At 42.8% G+C, this 24,586-nt stretch overlaps 1 protein-coding gene across 4 annotated transcripts in view; it reads left to right on the top strand.

The window, feature by feature from the left end:
• The first annotated feature begins 7,041 nt into the window (after nt 1-7,041).
• Nucleotides 7,042-24,586, top strand: part of atp2b1a (ATPase plasma membrane Ca2+ transporting 1a) — a 106,670-nt gene continuing 89,125 nt past the window's right edge. Inside the window, exon 1 of one of the 4 annotated variants that reach the window (XM_080191322.1) lies at nt 7,042-7,584. The gene's annotated coding sequence lies outside the window, so the exon portion shown is untranslated. Of the gene's footprint in view, nt 7,585-8,697; nt 8,836-24,586 lie in introns of those variants that run through there. The other 3 variants (XM_080191319.1, XM_080191321.1, XM_080191320.1) reach the window with 3 other exon arrangements.

The following is a 24,586-nucleotide window of genomic DNA, read 5'->3' as shown; positions in this document are numbered from 1 at the left end:
ATACGTGCAACCTCCACCACCTGGAAGGGCAGCAGGTTCATGGGAACAACACCACTGGCACATTCCCCTCCCGGTCACACACCATTACAACTTGGACACTTGTCTCTTGTTCCTTTCTCGTCTGAAGTTTTGAATCTCCTGACCAGCTAGCACTGCCTGAGAACTATCATCACACGGATAGCAACGGTTCCAAAAAGGTGGCCCCCTCACCACCATATCAAGGATAACTAAATTGGACAACAGATGTCAAGCTTTCCAGCGATGCCCACATCCCCGGCATTGCTAACTGGGAGAGAAAAGTCATTAATTGTGGGCTGTTGTAGTGAGTTTCGATGTCAGTCTGCTGACAGATCAGTATAATTCTGCATTCGTTCCTGGGCATTGTCCTGTTTGAAATCTCTGTTGTAAGGGTTTCTGCTGCTCTTAGTCACGGTGCTTTCATTGAGGTGATTTCAAAGCCTCAGCAGTGATGAGGTTTGATGGCTTTTCCTGCACGTGTAAAAGCATCTTTAAGGTGGTAAATTGTTCCAAGGCATTTCCGGCATGAATAACAAAATGTTAAAATTATAAGTCACTTCTTACATTTTTGAAACCTTTTGTTTCTGCTTCATAAAATTAAAACAAGTATTTCAAGAAACCTGTAAAGCAATCACACCGGTTATATAACATTGCATATCCAGTTGATAGCCCATTTATTTGTGTTTTTAAATTAGTGACTCATTGTACAGAATGAGTCACTACAGAATGAGTCACTGTGGCTTGGTGACACAGTGGTGGGGTGGCACAGTGGCACGGTGGTTAGCACCACTACCTCACAATGCCAGGGACCTGGGTTCAATTCTCAGCTTGGGTCACTGTCTGTGCGGAGTCTGCACGTTCTCCCCGTGTCTGCATCCTCCGGGTGCTCCAGTTTCTTCCCACAGTCCAGTGATGTGTGGATTAGGTGGATTGGCTAAATTGCCCCTTCGTGGGGAAGGGACTAGCAGGGTAAATACTTGGGGTTACAGGAGATAAGACCTGGGTGGGATTGTGGTGGGTGCAGACTTGTTGGGCCGCATGGCCTCCTTCTGCACTGTAGGGATTCTATGATTCTATGAAATAATTTGCTTCGTAATTGCTATTCTCATGGTTTATAGCAACCCTGGGGCAGCATGCTTGCAGATAAGATCATCGCTGCCACTAGGTAGCAATTAAATAATAAGCATTGGAAGCAAGGAGAAAATAGATTCTATCAGACTGGAAAAGTTTGATAAGTGGCAAGAACCATGTGAAACTGAAATCAGTGAGGCAAAGCCCAAAACAAAAAAACAACACTTTCACTAATGGAAATATGATGCATCAGTTGATATTCAATGACAACTATTGCACCATCACTTTCCCACAAATTATACCCATTTCCAATTTTTTTCCAGTGTGATTTAATCAGGCATTGGAAAACTATCTGTGTGAAGTATCATCCTAATATAGTACCACACAAATTACTAGAAGAAAACGTTTTTTAATACATTTCTTACAAGTGGGGACTTGCATTTTTACGTGTAGGATTTAGCAATATGTGTTTGGTGGACAGTCATGATGTGGAGATGCCGGCGTTGGACTGGGGTAAACGCAGTAAGAAGTTTCACAACACCAGGTTAAAGCCACAAGCTTTCGGGGTTGGAGTGAGTGGAGCGGAACTCTCCACTCACCTGACGAAGGGGCAAACCCTGAAAGCTTGTGGTGTTTACTATCAAATAAACTGGTTGGACTTTAACCTGGTGTTGTGAGACTTCTTAGTTTGGTGGACAGTGCCAGACATGACTCTGTGTAACAGTTGCCGTAAAGAGTTTTGTTTTAATTTAATTTTTGACTCCATTCTTGAAGTTACAAAGCTTGAGCTTTTACAAAGGGTCATCTGGACTCGAAACGTCAGCTCTTTTCACTCCTTACAGATGCTGCCAGACCTGCTGAGATTTTCCAGCATTTTCTCCCTCCCTATGTATTAAGATAGTTCCAAAGTCTAATAAAGAAAATGCATTTTGAACACCACAGAACCTCTTTTTTGAGGTTCTAATAGTTTCCAATTTAGGACTGATCTGGGAACAACATAAAGGATGGAATTTTCCTGGCCCACCAGCCACGGGTATTGTAGCAAATGGGACAGAAAATTCTTTGGCCCATAGAAAGGCCTGTTGATCTCAGGCAGGAATTTCCGGTTTTGGGGTGAATGGGGCTGGAAAATCTCACCCAAAGTATTTCTATTGGATTATAGGCCTTTCAAATTTCCATGTCATGGTATAAAGGCTTCCAACGATCATCAAGTCTTGTAGCCATAGCATGAGATGCTGATTGGCGTAACTCCAATCAAATACCATTACGTGTTCTATCCCTGCAATCTACACATATTTCACCTCAGGTACTCAGTTACGACGAATTTAAAATTAATAATTAAAATACATAACTATCATTATGAGCTAGCTATTGAAATTCACTGCAGAGAGTAAATTTCAAATATGTATTTTTTTAGCCTAGCCTTTTAAATGATACAAAAGTCACCATTTAGCCATCTTGCTGTGGTCTTGCATTTCTCACTAAGTTGGTGTGGTTTACAGCGGAAACTTGAGTTTGGTATTAGTTTATGTTCAAAAAGATGCCTTTTTTAAAATCTATCTAAAGAGCACTTTATGATTTGGAAAATGCAGGGAATGGGATTTGAGTAGGCAGCACCACTTGAAGAGCTAGTACACATCATAAGAAACACAACATAAGAACATAAGAAATAGGAGCAGGAGTAGGCCATCTAGCCCTCACAGTGGCATAGCGGTTAGCAGTGCTGCCTCACAGTGCCAGGGACCCGGGTTCGATTCCGGCTTTGGGTGACTGCGTATGGAGTTTGTACGTTCCTCTCGTGTCTGCGTGTATTTCCTCCGGGTGCTCCAGTTTCCTCCCACGCTCCAAAGATGTGTAGGTTAGCAATGTCCCCACGCCACTTGCTATGCCACTGTACCACTCATGAACCTTCAGACTCAGATATAAAAAGCCTGCTATCACCTTGGGCACTTTTACAGAATAAAAGCAATGCACGTTCAGCTTACAGAAGGAATGCCAGAAGGAAGGAGCAATGGGGGATTTTCAATGCACATATTCACAGTTATTTTGTGCAGATTCATCTGCAATTCAAACTGAATGGAATGTGGGAGGAGAAGCAGATCACAGTCTGGTTAATCCTCAAAGATAAAGTAGTATTCCATTGAAAGACTGGAATGCTTAGAACCATATGTGTGGCCCAAGGACAAATGGAATATATGAGGAGAAAGTTAGGAATTTCTGTTTGTCTGCACATGTAAAAGAGTTTAGCAGTCTGGAAGTTGAAGATTGAAGATAGATAATGGCTATTAATAGGAATTATTTACCCATCAATTAGCTATGAAGTCTTATTTTAAAACCAGATGCTTTTGAGTTGAGAAAGTAATCGCATTAGCAGGACTGTGAGAAGAAACTCTTTGCAGCTGTTTTTAAATGACACCAAGTGTTGTGCTGGTGCTATCAACTCCTGATGTTCAGCTACTGCCCAGGTGGCACAGTGGTTAGCACCGCTGCCTCCCAGTGCAGGGACCTGGGTTCAATTCCACCCTTGGGTGTCTGTCTGTGTGGGGTCTGCACATTCTCCCCATGTCTGTGTGGGTTACCTCCGGGTGCTCTGGTTTCGTCCCACCGTCCAAAGATGTGCAGGTTAGGTTGATTGGCCATGATAAATTAACCTTTTGTGTCAGGGTAATTACGTGGAGTTATGTGGGCTTAGGGCCTAGGTGGGATTCTTACAGGCGCACTGAGCTGAACCTTCTGCATTGTGGGGATTCTATGATAGATGGCAGTACACCTTGCCACCACACTGCCTCACATACCTCCAAAGTAACTTAACTAAAGCAAATCATTGCAGATTCTTGAAATCTGAAATTGATTGCTGGAAATAGTCAGCAGATCAGGCAGCAGCTATGGAAAGCGCAGAATTCATGTTTCAGGTGAAGATGACCTTTCACCAGGTCACTGCAGCTGACAAAAGGTCAACTCAACCTGAAATATTCGGCGGGATTTTCCAGTCTATCCCACCACTGGAATCTTCCAGCCCCAGCAACCCCCCTGCAGCTGATTTCCTGGGAGTGAGACGGGCGAGTCATGCAAAGTGCCGTAGACCTCAACAGGATAGGAAGATCTTGTCAGCGGCCAGTGGTGAGCCACCCCTACATCATGGGGGTAGGTGGAGGGTGGTGGGTGGTAGGTGGTAGAGGTAGATTCTTTACTCAGAGAGTGGTTGGGATGTGGAATGCACTGCCTGCTGTGATAGTGGAGTTGGACACTTTAGGAACTTTCAAGCAGTTATTGGATAGACACATGGAGCACACCAGAATGATAGGGAGTGGGATAGCTTGATTTTGGGTTTGGACATAGCTTGGCACAACATCGAGGGCTGAAGGGCCTGTACTGTGCTGTACTGTTCTATGTTCTATTACTTCTTTCTGAAGAACAGGGAAGCAGTTCAATGTCCTGACCAATAGCTACCCCTCAGTTATCATCACTAGAACAGATTCCACACCCTCATCCTCGTACCATGTCTTAAAATGGCTGATTGGTTGGCAAGTCAACTTTGACTGGTTGAGGCATTGCCATGGCGAAAGAACCGGGAGGCTATTGTGCCCCCCCATGCCACCGCCCCCCCTCCCCCCCGCAACCCTTTGTTTAATTCATAAAAGGTGCAATGCTTGGACATGTTCCTTTTGCCTGCAGAGGGCAGATCCCTGCAAATGAAGATGTATAGCTTCCAGCGAGCGTAAGTGATGGCAATGCCTTGACCAAAGAAAGTTGACCTGCCAACCAATCAGCACCCTTTCCTTGTACAATATGGAGTGTTTCTTCCTTTGAAATTTGGCATTCTTGCATCTGTCCTGATGAGTGCAAGGCAAAGGCATTGACAGGGTGTCTCTTTTTTCAGCAATATTCCAATTTTCTACTGGCTGTTTTACATGGATTATCTCTCAAGCCTGATTGTTATTTGCTTGTGGTGTCAATTCAGTCATAATTATTACATATCTTAATGTTGCAGAAATAGTGTTATAATATTCAACAACAAAATCCTGTGTAAACAGAGAATAACTCTCCAGGGCATTGGCGATATTGATTGTCTCACCATCACAGCATTACATTTGCTTGATCAAGGCAGTGAGGCATGCAACATGGTCCCCATGTCCCAAGGGAGCATAAAAGTAGGCCAGTCTTATGCTCCCTATCGCCGTAAACATTTCTCTCAATCAACGCAACCCCTTAATGGAAAAGTTGGAATTGACAAATGACTGTGCAAGCAACAACCCAGCTGCCTGATTGAAGAGAGAAACGTTAACTCTTGTTTCTCACTCCACACATGCTGCCAGGCCTGCTGAACATTTCCAGCATTTTTTTTCTTCAACTTGAAACCTGGAAAAAAGATTTTTCGGTGACACGAAGCCAAATCATTCATGACTACCATGGCACCAATTATGGGAAAGCTTTAGTTCTGCAAGTTCTGTTTAAATTTTAACTTAGATGTGGTATCTATTGACTTTCAAAACAATATGTGTTAGCATATGTGAATATTTTGCATTTGAAACCAATAGAGGCGCAGAAATTCACTGAAAATGTACATATGTAAAATAAAAAGAAAGATTATTTTCTGTTGTAAGTTGTATATTTACTGTGTACTGTAAGGGATGTTACTCACAAATGCTAATAACACTTCCTGCCTTGGATTGGAAACAGAAAAGAAATTCATCTTAATTCTTGGGTGGCACGGCAGCACAGTGGTTCGCACTGCTGTCTCACAATGCCAGGGACCCAGGTTTGATTCCTGGCTCACGTCATTGTGCAAAGTCTGCGCATTCTCCCCGTATCTGCATATGTTTCCTTTGGGCGCTCTGGTTTCCTCCCACAGTCCGAAAGAGTGCTGGTTAGGTGCATTGGCCATGTTAAATTCTCCCTCAGTGTACCCGAACAGGCGCCCGATTGTGGCAATTAGAGGATTTTCATAATGACTTAATTGCAGTGTTAATGTAACCCTACTTGTGACACTAATGAATAAACTTTAAGCTTGACACTAGGGCAAGCCTGTCAGTATTATTAGGATATTGGAGGTATTGCACTTGCAGCATGCCCATTGATACAAGCATTTGCAAGACAAAAGGATTGGAAATTGGGCATCCTTGCGAATGGAGACTGCTTTCTACAAACTTGACACTTTCAATAGAAGGGATTGTGGGCTGATGAAGCTTTAGCAATTGATGCACCAGTTTTTTTCTAAAGAGATTAGGTTTTATTCGATAGCATCAGTCCTTTCGGAGCAGGTTAATAAAGAGATGAGACAGATTAAAGGCGCAGAGAGCTGCAAAGAGAAACATGCACACAAGTACAACAACAACCCTGACTGCTGCTGCTGCCCTGGGGGGGAAAAGAGGCACAACTGTCAATCATCCTGGCTGAGCGCGGGAGGGAGAGATGACGCGCGAGGAGGGCGGGGCGAGGCGGGGCCGCCACGACGTCATGGAAACAATTACGTCAGGCAACTTCCCTCTACCCCGGGCGGAGCCCAGCCCCTCGCCCTTGCCGGCGCCGCCCCGCCCCCCCCCCAGTCAGGTACAGGGGGACGGGCCGGCATTGTCAGGGAGGGGGGGCGGGGCCGGCCCGGCAGGGAGGACGGCGATAGGATGGGCCGGCCGACAGTCGCTCACCAATGGCGTGGCGCAACCCCCCCCCGCTCACGTGATATGGCCGAGGACGGGGAGGGGAGGGGAGAGGAGGGGAGGGGGGCTGCTGGGAGAAGGCCAGGGAAAGGGGGGGCGGGGCCGATCTGGGGAGGGGAAGGGGGGGGAGGGGGAGAGAAAAGGCGAAGCGAGGAGCCAGCTGCTCGATTGATTTAGTCAGTCAGTCAGTATTGTGTGTGTGTGGGGGCTGAGCTGTCTAGTCACACCTGATTGCAATAGGCCCACCATTTCTCCCCTCCCTCCTTTACCCCCCCCCCCCCCAAACCCAGCCCTGCCCCGCCCCGCATGCACCCTTTACAACAACAACAACACCACCCCGCTTAACCGCCTCGGCTCCAGCTGCCCGTTCAGTCAGTAAGCGGCCTCTGTGGCGGGCGGCCCTCACACAAGGGACAACCTTCGCCTCAAATCACCCCTCCCTCACACAACACCCCCACCCCGCCCCACAAGCCCGCTGTGAGAGAGGGGGGGGGGCTATTCGTTAACTATAATATATGTGTATGTATATATAATTGACTCTGTAATGTGGTGCTAAGCTCTTGGGGTTGTTTGTTTGTGTGTGTGTGGTTTTTTTTTGGGGGGGAGGGTGATTGGAGGTCAGAAGGCAAAGGGCAGAACACCCACCTCTTCCTCGCCGCCCCCCCCACCCCCTTGCCTTGCCTTGCCCTGGGAGGGAGACTCTGACAGTGGTGGGCCGTCCTGAGCTGGAGGCAGGAGAGAGAGAGAAGGGAAGAAAAGTTCTGTCAGGATTTCTCTCTCTCCCTCCCACTCAGCTTCTTTTATGCCTCGTTGTTTGCAGGAGGATTTTCTGCAGCAGGTAAGCCACTGATGGCTCTCTCTCCTCTCTCTCTCTCTCTCTCTTCCTATTAGATATATTATTTTCACGTCTGGTATATCAAACAAAAATCGAATTTTCTCCCGTTGTTGTTGTTGTTGTTGTTGTTGTTGGGGAGAGTTGGCTTGCTCACCCCAGTGCATGCAACTTGCCACCTTTTTTTGTTTTGGTCTTCTTCATGAAGCCAGTCTCTTTAAATGAAGCTTTAGCAGATCCGAGATAATCTATCTTGCAGGCTTGTGTGTGCATGTTCATCACTTATCCCCTCTCCTTTTTTTTCTCTCTCAAAAATTTTATTCCTACTGATTGTTCCCATTCACCTCAGGTGTGTGTGTGTTTGCCCAATTTTTGTGCTTTTTGTTAATAAAATCACCAATAGCTCTTGTGACCTTGAATGAAATCTGTTCAACTTCACCCAGCCCGCTCTCCAGCTGCTGTCTCTCCTCTCTCTGTGTGTATGTGTGTGTGTGTGTCTTGTATGGGATTCGGTTCCATGTTTCAGCGGTTTGTTTTTTTGTGTGTTTGGGGGGGAGGGGGTTGTTGGTTGAAGAACACTGGAAGAATGAGCGGGGTTTCCCTCGGCCCGCGCGTCTTTTAATAACCGCTTTTCTTTTTTCCCCCCTCTCTCTGTCTTTCTTTTTTATTTCCCCCCCCCCCTCCTCCTCCTCTCCTCTGTCCATCTGGTGGAACACTTGTGGCAGCAACTGGTGCGAAAATGTAGCCCTCCTATATCCCCGGCTCTCGACAGGCTTTTTTGTTCCTGCCAGTGGATCAGTCGAATTATGTAACCCGAGGTGTATTTTCGGAAGGGCTCAACGTGTGTAATGAGATAGCTGCGGAGTTGAAATTGTCCTGACTGAAAACGGTTTGGTTGTGTTGTTGTTGTTGTTGTGAATTCTCAACATCACCATCAAGTGGGGGTGTCTCTCTTTCTTTTGTTTTTTAAAAAAAAATTATTGGGACTGGGCTCCCAAGACCCCAGCTAAATGACAACACCACCCCACATGATACCTGCGCCGCCGGTTTCACATCCTCCTAATCATCCATCTTGCACCAGCGTCTGTAATTATATCCGTATTTATAAGACGTAAGTTCCTTCATGAATCATCCTTGAATAGGGACTGGTGGCCCGATGCTAGTTCAGTGCAAACCGGCTCAATGTTCGGGTGTGCTGTGGCGGCAGCCGTGCAACTATTGAGTTTCCGTCGATCGGTAATCGATCTCGGTGTGTCGGTAAGTAATTTATCGGTGTAAATTTCAGCACTGTTACCCCGTGGTTTTGCTTGTGTTCCTGCAACGAAAGGATGGCGCGGCCACAGAAGATCCGTCAGGTTTTTACTTGTCACAGTGGCCCCATTTGATTGCTCAAAGTGCGTTCACAACATGGGTTTGAGCAAGGCTATATATTTTTCCTAATGTCTGAAAGGCTTGGGCGCCTAGTCTTTTTCCAGTAGCTCTTTCGCTGTTTGGAGGGGGGAGATGTGTCGCTGAACGTATGCAGATAAATTGGGAATTGTAAGCTCGTTTGCTGAGGGAGATGTGCCATCTAGAGCGTGGTGCTAGCAGTTGACGTTTCCCCAATAACTTGTAACGAATTGCAGCTTCCTGGAAAGGTGATTTAGTTAAATGGGGAAAGATTGGCCTTGGGTTGATGTGGGGCAACTTTTTTTCCAGGGTGTGTTTTTGGGGGGGAGAGGTGGGTTTGCTGGGGTGACTCGTGTTCAACAGTGACTCAAGTGCTCAGCAGCTACCGGCTGAGTAATGGGGCATCCACCCAATCAGTGTAAGCACTTCCTCTTCCACAGTCCTTGTGTAAACAAAGTAGAGAGCTTATAAAATGTATACGGGTTTATTTCTGCCGTGACTGGCACGGTGTCCAGTCTACAAGACGGTGAGCTGATTTCTGAGGGGCAACTGAGGTGCAGACATTTGCTATAAAACTTCATCGTGGTTTTCACCAACTAGGCACGTGTTTTGAGGGTTTTTTTGAGAGCGGGGCATCAGGCAAGACGCTTCCCCCGAGGGCACCAACACTCCAGCATCAATTGGATTCTTGCTCCTTGAACTTATTTCCCGCAATGCTACTCTTCCATACGCTACCTCCTTGAATAGAAACAGTGAGGCCCCCCCAGCAGCAGGCTGCCTGAAGGAGTGCTGCGCCGTCAGTCACTGATCGTACAAGAGGATCATCTGCCTCTGAATGCAATGTGGCCGCTTGGGAATGTCAGTAGCGTTGCATGCATTAGTAGAATATGGCCGGTGAGGTTTTTGTGCCGGATAAAGTATTTGGCATCCAACAGCATGGCCGCCCTGCTTGATGTTGCACTTTACCCACCACAAACTGCAACAAGTTGCCATGCGGTGCTCGATTAACCGGTTGCTTATGCAGGCGCCTTGTTTAGGGATCGACTATATTTTTTAGTAAATTGGGATGAGTAAACTTTCTAGCCTTGAATGGTACCAGGTGCCTTTATAGCGACCTTGCATTTCTTACCGGGGTGGGAAGAAATATTGGTGGAGAAGCGCCATCACAACACGACCCATTTGCAAAAGATTGAAACAAATCTTGTTTGCAGGTTTAAAGTCTAAAGGTAGATGTTCAAACTGTAAACGGTTCCAAAGGTTTTTTGTCTGAAATTGAATCTTAAACTTTTTAACCCGGCTAAAAATCTGGTATTAAATCTACCTATTTTAGCCAATATTGAGCTGTAATTTGCATCTGTTTAAATCTGCATTGGAAAAATAAGCAACCTATAGTGCATTGCCTGTTGCTTTCTTCTACCCACTTTTATATGATAGCCATCTGTTTTGAAATAGCACAGTTTGCACAAGTGGCTGCAATTAGCATTTGTGTCCACATAAACAAAACTGAACCATTCAGGTTTTTAAAAACTTGAAGTGAGAAACATTCAAGCATTCCTTGCAAGTAAGTAGATCCTGATAACTGGTCTAAGTATACCTGGATCAAGATTTTTGATTAGAATAGATTTCTAAATTAGTTCATTTTAAGCCGTGGTATTGTTCACAGCTGAAAGAAATGGATGATTTGTTGAGTGTCCTGCAATAGCAGTAAACTGCATATTTGATTCAAATTTTCAGATGAACTTGATAAATTAACATTTAAGCCAAAATACAAGTTTGTCACAGCATCAGTAGAAAATATAAAATTCATAGTTATCCAGCATTTTCTTTTAGTTTGATTCCAGCATCTGCAGTAATTTGCTTTTATAAAATTTTGTTCCTTTTTTATATACAGAAATCATTTGAGTTGTATTTTGACACTTAAATATACATTACCTGATTATTGAATCATGTTAATTCTGACATACTAAAGATATCAACTTGTTTTTGAAATTAAAATATTTAATTTCTGGTGTTGAGTTATAACATAACTTAAGTTAGAATTCTGTGGCGTGCCGGTTCAAGAGGATCCCAGGTGTAGGGAAGGAAAATTCTTGGTCCTTTGGAAATAGGAACTGCGATGACGGCATAGTTGAATGAACTGTGGAAGCAATGCCACCGTTATATGGAAAGGATCCTTTTGTAGGCCTGCCTACTGGGAGGAGTGTTTGCTAACTTGGAACAAAGTACTAAACAGATTGTGACCTGCCTTTTTAGGATGTTAAACAGTTACAAGCTGCAGTACATCCAGATGCCTTCATAAGGTGACTATATAATTGTGCATAAAGTATTCCAAATTTGATCTGATCAATTTACAATCTACATTTGAGTAGAAATGGAGAACTTCTGAGGTAATGTGACCTACTTCCCTCGAGCCAGAGTTTGAGACCCTCAGTAGAAACCACTGCTTGAATGGATGTGAATTGTAAATCTAAATTTAATCTTTAGAAAGTGAAAATACTTGGATCAAATGTTTAACTTTTCTCAGATGTAAATTTTAAATTTGATCAGTTGCATGGTAATTTTTTAATAGTTCATTTGAGGGTGGTGAAACAGCTTTTTTTGCACATAGTGGTGTTGAAATGGAATACAACCTTTGCTTTGTGAACTGTCAACATCAAAGCATTCCCAAGTACAGTGATTCTGGTTTAACTGTTTCATCCTAACCATCTGCTCTTACAAAGCTAGGAATGGTATTGCAAATGTCTATTTATGACTGGACCTGCTAACCTTGTGGTTTGTGAAACTGTAAATTAGGAAATTAGAGATTTGTGCAGTAGCTTAACCAGAGTTGGATAAGCTTTGCTTGAAACTTTTGAGTGATCAGATTTAATTTGAATTTTGGTGATTTCAGTGACAGAATGGCACAAGCCCATAGCAATGACTTATTGACTCCAACAGCCATGGAGATGTTGTTTTGCCTCATTCTTTCCACCATTTGTGTTGGAACTGTTAAGCACCAGTTATTTGCCATCCCTTGTGATGAAAGTATTCATCAGATGTAAATTGTTTTTTTTTTGCTGTATGTTTTATGTTGCAATTCATGTCAATTCACTACTTTACCAATCAAAGAATGCAATAGTCTTATGGTTAATTCCTGCTTGTAATTGGTACTAAAGGGACTGCAACCTGTTTTGATTTGCTTATTCTGGGTGTGAAGACTAGAAACACATTGTTTTTCTTTTCCAAAAAGTAGAGTCCAATGTATTAGTCCAGTGAGACAGAGGGCTGTAAACTAATGTGAAACTTGGGTGAACCGCACATTTTGAGAACAAGGAATTAAAATAAATTTGACTTTTTCTTTTGAAAGTGGGAAAAGGCTGGTCCAATGCTCTTTCCTTCATCCCAGGGTCAGACTGTTTTTGAATGACCCTGCCTGAAGGCTGGTAAGATTGCATGACTGTGCAAACACAGGAATGATTTCTGGAATCTAAACACTTTGTACTTTGAATTTGAGTTAGATTTGGTGAGTCCTGTTTGAAACATTTAGCTGCTTGAAGATTTGCAAGCAGTGATTTACACTGGTCCACATACTTCAACCAGTTTATTACAGCAGGAGTTGCTGTGGCTAGATTAGTCCTATTTCTCAATTTATACTTGCTGCTCAGTTGTTGTTTCAAATACACTCAGTCATGTCAGTGCTGCTGACGGCAAAGACAGGCCAATTCTGACACCAGCGATGTAGTACAAACGTGATGCAGACCCTGGGGAGCAGTGATTCCTTGTGTTGATGGCTACAAGTGGCTGCTGTCAGCAGTGCTGGACTTTATAGGCGGTTCTTTTTTTCAGACTGGGATTTTCCATTGCCTGCTAATATGGAGCAGAATTTGGGACAAATATTTTTTCTCCAATTGCTGTAAGGAATCCTAGCAAGAAATAAAAGACATGGAAGATAAAATACAATGGATTTTCTTAAACTCTTGCATTTAAGAATATAATCTTTATATTTCTGAATTAATCAGGAATGCAATGGATAAAGTATTGCAGAGGATTGTCTCTGTCTCTCGTTTGGCCACTCTTGGCTGCAAAATGTTGACCTGCTGTGTGCTACTTAATTGCATTAAATTGCAATGCTTGGCTGAGGCAAAAAAATTGTAAGTGGGAGGGTTGTACCAGTGTGAAAACATTGATATCAAATTTGGGTTAGTTTGTGTGTTTTTGATGTAACATTGAGATATTGAGTCCATATTAGGAGTTTGGATAACCAAACTAAGTGCATTTTAATTTTGAATGGAGGAGCCAAGGTCCAACAACTTGAAGTTTTGCCATGTTAAAATGGCTACAGTAAAATTGCTGAGCTGGATTTTTAGTGCCTTGTACTGTAACCATGACTTCTGTTTTCTGGCTTTAATGCAAAATAGTTTGGAGTGATTGCAAAAGGAGAGTGGCCATGTGTAGTTGGTGTTGTCTTTGGGATATCTGATTCAAATGTCATCAGTCATTTGGGTTATTTGCTAATGCATGAAAGAGCAGAAGTCCTAGAGGTGTTGCCAGACCTGAGTTTTTCATGTATTCTGTTTTGAGGTCTTAAGTTTCATTTTTAGATTCAAAATATGGTTGGAAGCAGATTTAAATCCTATTTAAAAACTAATAAATATTGAAGAGATTCATGACAGTAAATGTCCATAGGAGGAATGAAACTATTTCTTCTTTCACAGATGCTGGCCGGCTAAGTATTTAGATTTTCAGCATTTTGCTTTTTGTCTTAAACTACGCTTGCAATTAGAAATGTGCACTTTTGCTTCACTGAAACTAAGTGGTGTGACCCAGCTGGCTGATTTGAGAACTGATGCCTTTTTGGGTGTTGCTTTGGTTATAGTGACTCCTCTCTCTTCCCCACCCCCTCCAAAAATAAGTTGGTGCTTTATTAGGAAGACTTCTCTTTTAATTGTGTGCAGGGTTAAACCAAGTTGTATTTGAAAATACCTAATATGCTAGCACTGTTCAATGTCAGTGCATGAATATGTATTTCAAAAATACTGTACACGTAATTGTCAACTTTGGCTTTGGGGAAATTCTTGAAATGCTTTTGCCCTGTTTCCTTTTTTTCTGAATGTGATTACTTGCTGATACAATTTTGCAGCTGTTTTCTGCCTTGCCTTGTTTTAAACAGTCTAAAACAGATTACAACTGAGACAAATCTCATGTGATGACCACACCCATGTCCACTTCATGGTGATGAGCAGTTCAGAGTTTCTTCTCACACTTGGCCTCACCCAAGGCACAGGCATAGAACAATGCTCCAAAGCGCAGGTGAGGCATCATCGCCTGCATGATCTGACTTTGCCATGCAATCTGTATTAAAGTCATAATAGTCTGAAACTTCTAATACAGATTTTTGTACCAGTTTTTTAAAGGTAAGTTTTTGAGATCTCTAATCACATCTATACCTCTTGTAGTGTTTTTCTAATCAGAAGATCCCTACTGGGAAAAACTGGGATCCCAGCTAGTCGTCTTGTGAGGTCTGTTCTGAGTAACTTCTGATGGCTCTGCTGCGGTTGCTTTGTTCAGTTGCATTGAACTTGGTTTCTGCTGAAGATGGATGTGACTGGAAGCCAGAAGCAACATATCAAGGGACAATTAATGGCAGAGCAAAGCTAAATAAGTTGTCAAGTTGCCTTGTGCTGTAATCAGTTGCAAAACTCATTTAGGATTTGAACATAGCTGCAGTGTTGGCATGAGTAGATTTGTTAGTAACCAGCAGCATCCTGTTTAAAGAAGCTCTGAATTTATTTGCTACTTTAATTTTGGCTTTGTCAAAGCATAAGTACAAGTCAAAATTTTCAGAATTCCTAATTTTGAAAAATCTTAAATACTGTTTGAGGTTTGAAAATATTGTTTAATTGCTTGACCAAGATACAATTTAAAATTCAAACATTTGTCAACTTGGATTGGGGCAGGGGAGTGCATGGTGGATTAGTGGAGAAAAGATATAAAGACTGTAACATTTTTGAGCTATAAAGGACAAAAAATTCCCCAAGGCAGTTATTTGTGATACTCGGTTGTGAGACATTTTGCTGTCAAACATTTGAGAGTTTGTTGCACGAACTGATCTATTGAAGATCGTATTCGTTGCAGTAGTTTCCATCTTGGAATTCGAGCTCAAACTATTTAAGTCCACACAGTTGGTAGATTCACTGTTTGAAAGCTAATGTGATTTTTAATCAAAGGATGATTCTTAAAATTTTGTTCAAAAAAAATTGCAAGTGGATGAAGTGACTTACTGCTCTGTTGGTGTTATAAACCTGAATCTGCATGGATTGTTTCCTCTCCATTAATAATTGAAGTAGATCACTCCATATCATATTATCTGATATATCCCCTGCTGCTGGGCAATTCAGTGATGGAAAATTATTACATCAAAAACATGATGTAAATTTTGATTAGTTTGAGTACTAGGGCACATATGTAGTCAAGCTGCTTTTCTGGCTGCAATGAGAAATATACAGCATACTATTGTAAACAAGTCTTGTGCTAAATGTGTCTTGATGGTTTGAGCTTGTAGATCTCTGCTGTTTTCATGTATTATGTATGAAAAGTGTGGACCTGCTTTTTCCAGGTTACTCAGATTGGAATCCTACAGTTTTAACATAGGTTGAATTCTAAAACCATTTGAAGGGAACTGTAAACATTATGGTTGATTTAAAACTGAAGAGCTCTCAACCACGTTTTATGTACTTCTGAGGGAGATGGTGGCATAGTGGTGAAGTTGCTCAAGTAATCTCATGGCCCTGGCTAATGCTGTGGGGACATGGGTTGAAATCTCACCAGACTATCCAGTGGAATGTAAATTCAATTGATAATATGGAATTGAAAGTTCCATGGTCATTGAGTCACACTATCAGTAATTTGTCTTAAACTCAACTTGTTCACTAATCTCTTTTAGGAGAGGAGATTTGCCATCCTTAGCTGGTCTGGCCTACATAGGAACATAAGAAATAGAAGCAGGAGTAGGCCATTTAACCCTTCAAGCCTGTTCCACCATTTTTGGTCCTGGCTTTTCATCAAATTCAACACACAGATTTTCCACAAGTGAGGAAATTTCTCCTCGCCTCATGATTTGTCATCATGCCCAAATGATGACACCCCCTTAGTTTTGTGCACCATTTTGATCTCCTTTTTATCTAAAGATATACTTGCTGTTGAGTGCAGCGAAGGTTCACCAGACTAATTCCTAGGGTGTCCAAATTGTTGTATGAGGAGCATTTGGTCCTGTATTCACTTGGCATTTGGAATGAGGGGATCTAATTGAAATGTATAAAACTTTGGACAGATAGGATGCAGGGATGTGGTTTTCTATGGAGGGGTGGAATGTGGTGACTAGAACAAGGAGTCATGGTTTCAGTTTACAGGGTAGATTGGTTTAAAGTTTGTCATGTGCAGGCTTATGTTAATACTGCAAACCCCTACTTGCCACGTTCCACCTGTTGGGGTACACCAAGGGAGAATTTAGCATGGCCAATGCACCTAATTACAACTTTCAGACTGTGGGAGAACACTGGAGTACATTGAGGATACCCACGGGGGGGAATGGGCAGAATCTGCACAGGTAGTGACCCAAGTCAGGAATCGATCCTGGGTCCCTGGCATTGAGGCAGCAGTGCTCATTACTGCGCCACCTTTGGACTGATGTGGAGAAACATCTTCACTCAGAAGGTGACGTGTCTGTCATAGACTGGAAGTCAAGTCCATGATTATATTGGAATGGTGAAGCAGACTCAGAGCTGAATAACCTACTCCTAGTTTCTGTTTGTATGAAATAGTTTAACAAATCACTCCAGGGCAATTTAAATATGTGTAATGAATTTTGGCCTTGCCTGCCACACCACACTCCCATGAAAACATTCTTAATGACACATTTCATCTTGAGCATGGTGTATAATGCTGAAATATTTCCCAAAGCAAATTATGCATGTTTTCTATACACTGAAATATTGAATAATTTTACCAACTAATGCTGATTTTTACTTGACTGCTGAAACCTTACGACTTGTGCATCTTGATCTAATGGTATCTGTTGAAGCTGAGATGTTCTACCGAAGGAAAGAGCATCAGTACTGGGGGAAGTTGGTCATGCTGATTTTGTTAAAGGTAACCAGAAAAACATCTATGGGGACTAATTTTCCCTCCGTACATATTTTGCTTTCAGCCTTCCATCCACTGCCAAAAAGTGCACAGGGTTATAAAATGTGCTGATGTCTAGATCACCTGTTTTTATTGGTGGAATTAATATTGCCCTGGTCGAAATAATCCCTTGGGACTTTGTGCACACTTGACAGAAGTGGCTTCAATTTAACATGCTGTAAAATATATTTAAGTCACGGGTGGATAGGTTTCTGATACAGGGGAATTAAGGATTATGGGGAGAAAGCAGGAAAGTGGAACTGATCCATTTCAGATCAGCCATGATCTTATTGAATGGTGGGGCAGGCTCGAAGGGCTAGATGGCCTACTCCTGCTTCTAGTTATGTTCTGTTAAAAGACCTCTTCTCAAAAACCAGTTCTCAGTCACACCATACTGCCACTGGAGTGTGAGCCTAGATTTTATGCTCCAGTCTGAGGAGGAGTAGTATGTGAATCCCATGGTGAAAACTAAACCACAGCTGACAAATGCACCAAGTCTGGTTCACTGATTTAAAACTGGAATTCTGGGGGAACCTGTGGTCAGCATATGCTGTCAAAGATGGTACCTGCACAGCTCCAGGAAACTTGTGATAGTGCAGTGGACATTAAGCATTTTGATTTATGCTGCTTCCCATGTTTTTAGGTGGGTGGGAGAAGAGAATAAATTGAACATTTTAGAAGTAACTGACTTGTAAACTAATGTGCTGCAGATCTTTTCTGAAGTATAACTTGGGTTATGGATGTTCAGAATTTAATCTAAATTTATCTTGTTATTTTGGGTGGTTCCACTTTTGACAATTACTTTGTGGCCTTTCCCATTCTGCTTTGACGGGTACAAATGTATTGCACTGATGGCTTGAGTTCACTTTTCAGTGCTTTGAAAGCATCTTTTAAACACTGGTTTTCTGCTCAGTTGTCTTGGGCCATTGTCTGTATTTTCTCATTGACCTGCAAGGGGATTTTTGATCAAAGGTCCAATGCACACATAGTTTGGTAGATGAGTTCAATTTCATTGCATTGAAAATTTTGTCAGCAGCTTGTGGTAGCTTTTGTTTTTGGTGAAATTGAGTTTTGGAATTGGGGATTATTTAAAACTATTTATTCTCCTGCAAAGAAGTTAAAGGTTGGACATTTTTACTGCTTTTGGTTAAGATACCACCTTGATCAGAGTAACTAGCTGGGCCTTATTGTCAAACCTCATGAAGGTGATTCTACAAACATTTTTTTTTCCAGCTCCATGGACATCTCTGGCTTAGTCTCCAGATTCCTTCAGTAACACTTGGACAAGACTGGGAAGGCCAATGCAAAGCTATAACCCCAAGAATCTGGTTGAACATAGAACACTACAGCACAAACAGGCCCTTCAGTCCACAAGTTGCACTGATCATAGGCCTGGTAGGCATGGATATCTATAAACTCTCAATCCCATTAAATCCCATGTACTCATCCAGGAGTCTCTTAAAAGACCCCAGCGAGTTCACCTCTACCACCACCAATGGCAGCTGATTCCACTCACTCACCACCCTCAGTGGAAAAACTTACCCCTGACATCTCCCCTGTACCTGCTCCCCAGCACCTTTTTAAACCTGTGTCCTCTTGTAGTGACCATTTCAGCCCTGGGAAACAGCCTCTGAGAATCCACCCTATCTATACCTCTCAACGTCGTAAACCTCTATCAGGTCGCCTCTCAATCTTTGTCTCTTCAGGGAGAAGAGACCTAGCTCCCTCAACCTATCCTCAAGGCATGCCTCCCAATTCAGGCAACATCCTTGTAAATCTCCTCTGCATCCTCAATAGCTTCCACATCCTTCTTGTAGGGAGGTGACCAGAACTGCACACTGTACTCCAAGTGGGGTCTGATAAGGGTCTTATAAAGTTGCAGCATTACCTCCGACTCCTAAACTCCTTCCTTTGATTAATGAAGGCTGGCACATCATACGCCTTCCTGATCACATCCTCCACCTGTGAGGCTGATTTGAGTCCTATGGACCTGGACCCCAAATTCCTTCTGCTCCTCAACACTAAGAGTCCTACCCTTGATATTGTACTCCTTCATCCCACTGGACCTGCCAAAATGGACCACTACACATTTATCCGCATTGAAGTCCATCTGCCACTTCTCTGCCCAGTCTTGCATCCTATCTGTCTCGCTGCAACTTCTGACATCTCTCCAGACTATCCACAACACCACCAACCTTCGTATCGTCAGCAAACTTACTAACCCATCTCTCCACTTCCTCATCCAAGTCATTTGTGAATGGCAAACAGCAAGGGTCCTAGAACAGATCCCTGGGGCACTCCGCTGGTGACTGACCAACCTCCATGCAGAAAAAGACCTATCCACAACCACTCTCTGCCTTCTGCAGGCAAGCCAGTTCTGGATCTACAAGGCAACAGCCTCTTGGATCCCATGCCCTCTCACCTTTTTCAAGAAGTCTTGCATGGGGGACCTTATCAAACGCCTTGTTGAAGTCCATGTAAACCACTTCCACCGCTCATCCTTCGTCAATGTGTCCAGTCACATTTTCAAAGAACTCAACTAGGCTCATGAGGCATGACCTGCCCTTGACAAAGCCGTGCTGACTATTTCTGATCATGCCAAACTTCTCTAAATGTTCGTAAATCCTGTCCCTCAGTATCCTCTCTATCAACTTACCAACCACTCAAGTCAGACTCACCAGTCGGTAATTTCCCAGGCTATTCCTGTTCCCTTTCTTGAAAATAGGAATCACATCCGCAATCCTCCAGAACCCCCTCCTGTCTCCATCAGTGACGCAAAGATCATCGCCATGGGCTCTGCAATCTCTTCCCTCACCTCCCACAGTAACCTGGGGTACATCCCATCCAGTCCTGGTGACTTATCTAGATAGAATTTAAAAGTTCCAACACAAGTTTCCAAAGTTTGAATAGGGTAGAAGGCAGCACCACTTCAGCTAAACATTAGACTGAATACCACTGATTTCTCCAATAATTTTAAAGTAATAAATATTTCTGCAAAGAAGGGATTAGCATTTTAAGAAATGTTGTGGCCTCCTGATTTTAAGGCAGGGTCGACTGTGGGTAGCTTTTCTCTTTGCTGTCAGTTATAGAAGATTTCTGTGGGAGCTAGTCAACATTTCTATCTGAACCAATATCGCTAAACTAAATTATCTTCTGCTTTTGAAACCACACTGCAAATTAGCTGCCAGTTATCAACATTGCAACAGTGACAAGACTCCCCCAGCACTTCATTGTATTTGAACGGTTTTGGAATATCCTGAAGTTTTGGGACAGTGTTGTATAGAAAAATTCCCTGTTATTTTAAAAATGGTACTTTACTGCAATTACTAGAAAACCAGGGCTGAGCTGCTGAACCAATACTGATACTCAATATCTATCTTGCATAATAGCTTTATATGTAGAAAGTTGCACAGCATTTGAGCCATAATTATAAGGCTTCTATGGCGTAGAGAATAAAATATTGATTTGATCTGGGTTTTAAGGAGGGGTATAGAGGTTGAGGGATTTGTAGGAAAACTGGCAGAACAAAGGCCTAACCATATAAAGGTACAGATTCCAGTGGTCAATTTTCAGAACTAGGGCCTGACCTTTCCTCCAATTGTAGCCTTAACTCTTTGTTCTGCATGCCAGAAGTCTTGCCACCAAATCTGGCAGATCCACAAAACATTACCTATCATTACCTAGCTGCTACTTCAGCCAATGTTGCCTTTCCTCTTGTGCAGTGACTTTTAATCTTCTCTGCAATATCACTTTCATCTTATTTGATTTGGTAACCTAACCAGAGTGGAGTCTTACTGGAGACCTAAAGTGCAGTGTAGAATTCCTCCACCAGACCCTCCCTTTGATCATCATATCCATGGGCAGAGTGATGACACTTAATGAAATGATCTGTCATGAAAGACATGACTACTGTATTCAGAGACCCATGCTGAAGGGTGCAGCATTGAGTCCCCTTGAACATGTAGATGTCTTCCACGTGTTGCAACATTGCTACTGATTCCTCTGCCTCAACAAAAACAACTTGCATTTATTTTAATGTGGTGCATTTTTCTTGGAAGTAAAGTGTCCTCACTGAGCTATGTAAGAAGACATGGAAGTAGGTAGGTTCAAGTTTGTTCAATTACATGATTTTTGATTTGGGTGCACAAATGCTGTCACTGCTTCAGCTTTTTAAAATGGAAAGTTTTGGCAAATACAGAACAAGCATTGATTTTTGACTGGGCGTCAGCATATGAAGGAGCTGCTAGGAGAAATGTCTGTACACAGTTTAGAACCTGGAAAGCTTTGCCATAACAAGTGGTAGAGGCACAATTGCATCTTAAGGATATTATACAAGATTCATGGTAATGGAGTGGGCCAGGTAGTGGGTTTTGGACTGCTGTGGTAAAGGGCTGGCATGACTGAGTTTGTGGCTTTCTACTTGTGTACTTTCCATAAGGCTCCTTTGGAATGAACCATTTCCATGCCTGAAGTTCCAACTTGCAGAAATCTAGAGGAATTAAGTTGCTGTGGCTAGCATAAGAAGTAGCTGTCTTCATTCTGGTTACAACAGTGTGGTAATGTGGCAAACTCTTAAACTGCCCTCCTGAAATGACTTAGCAAGCTCCTTGGTTGTATTCAAGCAGGTGACTTGCCACCTTCTTGAGGGCAATTAGATGGTAAATAAATGTTCACCTTGCTAATGACACCTGTATCTATTCCATAAAGGAATTAAAAATCTTGCATCCATGTGCAAATAGCAACCAGCTTTGGCCCATAAGCAATATCAGTACATTGAATTTTTGTTTGAAATGGTAGTGAGGACTTCAAGGCCAAAACAGAACTTTCCTTAATGTCTTCCTCATGAGAGGAACAGAACGAGAACTAGGAGTAGGCCACTTGGCCTCTCGAATGTGCTCCGCCCACTGCAAGTTCATGGTTGATCTCTTTGTGGACTCAGCTCCACTTACCTGCCCACTTACCTAACCCTTAATTCTTTCTTCTTGAAAAAATCTATCTATCTTTGCCTTAACATTCAATGAGGTAGCCTCAGCTGCTTCACTGGCCAGGGAATTCCACAGATTCACAACCCTTTTGAAGAAGTTCCTCAACTCAGCCCTAATCTTTTTTTTTGAGGCTATGCCAGTGAAAACAACCTCCTGCTTCTATCTTATCTATTCCCTTCATAACTTTGTTTCTATAAGCTCCCCCCTCATTCTTCTAAATTCCAATGAGTAAAGTGCCAATCTACTCTTCATAAGCCAACCCTGTCAACTCTGCAGTTAACATAGTGAATATTCTCTGCACCCCCCTCAAGTGCCAGTATATCCTTTTTGTCAAGTGAGGAGACCAAAACTTTTCACAGTACTCCCAGGTGTGGCCTCACTAGCACCTTGTACAACCCCTGTTTTTAAACTCCATTCCTCTTGCAATGACTTGTCGCCTCAATTACTTGCTGCAACTGCAAACCAACTTTTCGTGATTCATGCACAAGGACACACAGATCCCTCTGCACAGCAGCATGCTGCAATTTTTTACCATTTAATAATAATCCATTTTGCTGTTCCTACCAAAATGGATGACCTCACATTTACCAACATTGTTCTCCATCTGCCAGACCCCCACTTGCTTAGACTATCTGTGTCCATTTGCAGACTTGCCGTGACCTCTGCACACTTTGTTCTGCCACTCATCTTGCTGTCATCTGTGAACTTTGACACTACACTTGGTCCTCAACTCCAAAGCATCTGTATAAATTGTAAACAATTGGGATCCCACTGATCCCTGAGACGCACCACTTGTCACAGATCGCCAACTAGAAAAACACCCATTTACCCCCACTCTGCTTTCTGTTAATTATACAAACTTCTGCCATAGTAATACACTACCCATAATGCTGTGCACTTTTATCTTATGCAGCAGCCTTTTGTGTGGCACCTTGCCAAATGCCTTTGGGAAATCCAAACAAACAATATCCACTGGTTCCCTGTTGTCCACTGTACTTGTAATGTCTTCAAAAAATTCCACTAAATTAGTTAAACATGACCTGTCCTTCATGAACCCTTGCTGTGTCTTCCGAATGGGAAGTTTCTATCCAGATATCCTTGCTTTTTTTTCCCTTGATAGATTCAAGCATTTTCTGCACTACAGAAGTTGAGCTAACTGGCTTGTAGTTACCCACCTCTTTGTCTACCTTAAACAGTGGCATCACAATTGCTATTTCCTGGATCCACACCAGAGTCAGTGAACTTTGGTAAACTATCACGAGTGCATTTGCTGTTTTCCCCAGCCATCTCTTTTCATACCCTGGGATGCGTTCCATCAGGGCCAGGACACTTGTCTACCTTTAGCCCCATTTAGCTTGCCCAACACTGCTTTTAGTGCTGATGTTGGCATATTGTTTATGACTGAGCTGTATGTGAATGCCATGACCCTTTTATAATTGTGTGAATTCTGGAAGTGCATCCGAGAACCTATTCCAGATAGTAAAACCAACTGTGGATGTGGGATCATTGTCAGATTTTCTAGTAGCAGTTGTATCCCCAGGTGTTTGACAACAAAGACCTCCAAACCAACAGACATCCAAGTGTATGGAGCAATAGTCACCACACTTCTGTACTGCAGTTAGACTTGGAACAAAGTCAGTGATTCAGAGAAACCCCATCAGTAATGCCTCCACTTTATCCTCCAATTTAATGGGAAGACCATTGAATAAATACTAATGTTCTTGAGGTCAGTTCCACAAGCATTCAAGCAAAATTCCTGCAAAATTAACTCCTCTGGATGGCTGAAAAATGTCTACCCTTGCCAGGTCCTGTTTTCACTACACTCGATGGCTAGCATTCTGGGGAGGGAAGAACAAAGCTTCAGATACATTGAAGCTTTCCTTAATTCAGCAGCATTGACTGGGGTAAGGTTGTTGCCATTGCTGTATACAATCAAATGGTGGTGGATAATTAAACAATTTAATTTAGGCTCCACAAATGGAAAAGCCCAGTGCAAAAGATAAAACTGAAGCAGTCACAAATTCTTCAGCCAGAAGTACTAAGTGGATTTCCTCCGGAGGTCCCCAGCATCACCAATACCAGTTTTTCAGCCCATTCAAGTTACTCCATGCAAGAAACAGCTGAAAGCACAGGATACTGCAAAGGTTATGGGCCCTGGCAATAGCCCTGAAGAGAAGATTTGTGCTCCCAAACTTGCTGTGTCCCTATCCAAGCTGTTCCAGTACACCTGGTTTTTATCCCACAGTGTTGAAAAAGCCCAGGCACGGCCCATACACAAAGCAGGAAAAATCCAACCTGGCAGATTTACCACCCATGTAAAATGAGGGAAGGGATCAGCGAGCAACGCTTGCTTAGCAATAACCTCACTGATCAGTTTGGGTTCCACCAGAGTCACTCGGCTCCTGTCCTCATTACAGCTTGTTCCAAACGTGGAAAAAAGAGCTGAATTTGGCGAGTTTGTGTGACTGCCTTTG

The sequence above is a fragment of the Carcharhinus amblyrhynchos genome, chromosome 6 (genome assembly GCF_965287045.1).
Source record: "Carcharhinus amblyrhynchos chromosome 6, sCarAmb.v2.hapA, whole genome shotgun sequence".
Classification (NCBI taxonomy): domain Eukaryota; kingdom Metazoa; phylum Chordata; class Chondrichthyes; order Carcharhiniformes; family Carcharhinidae; genus Carcharhinus; species Carcharhinus amblyrhynchos.
Note: the sequence above shows the minus strand (reverse complement) of the source record. Positions and strands in the feature narration are given on the sequence as shown.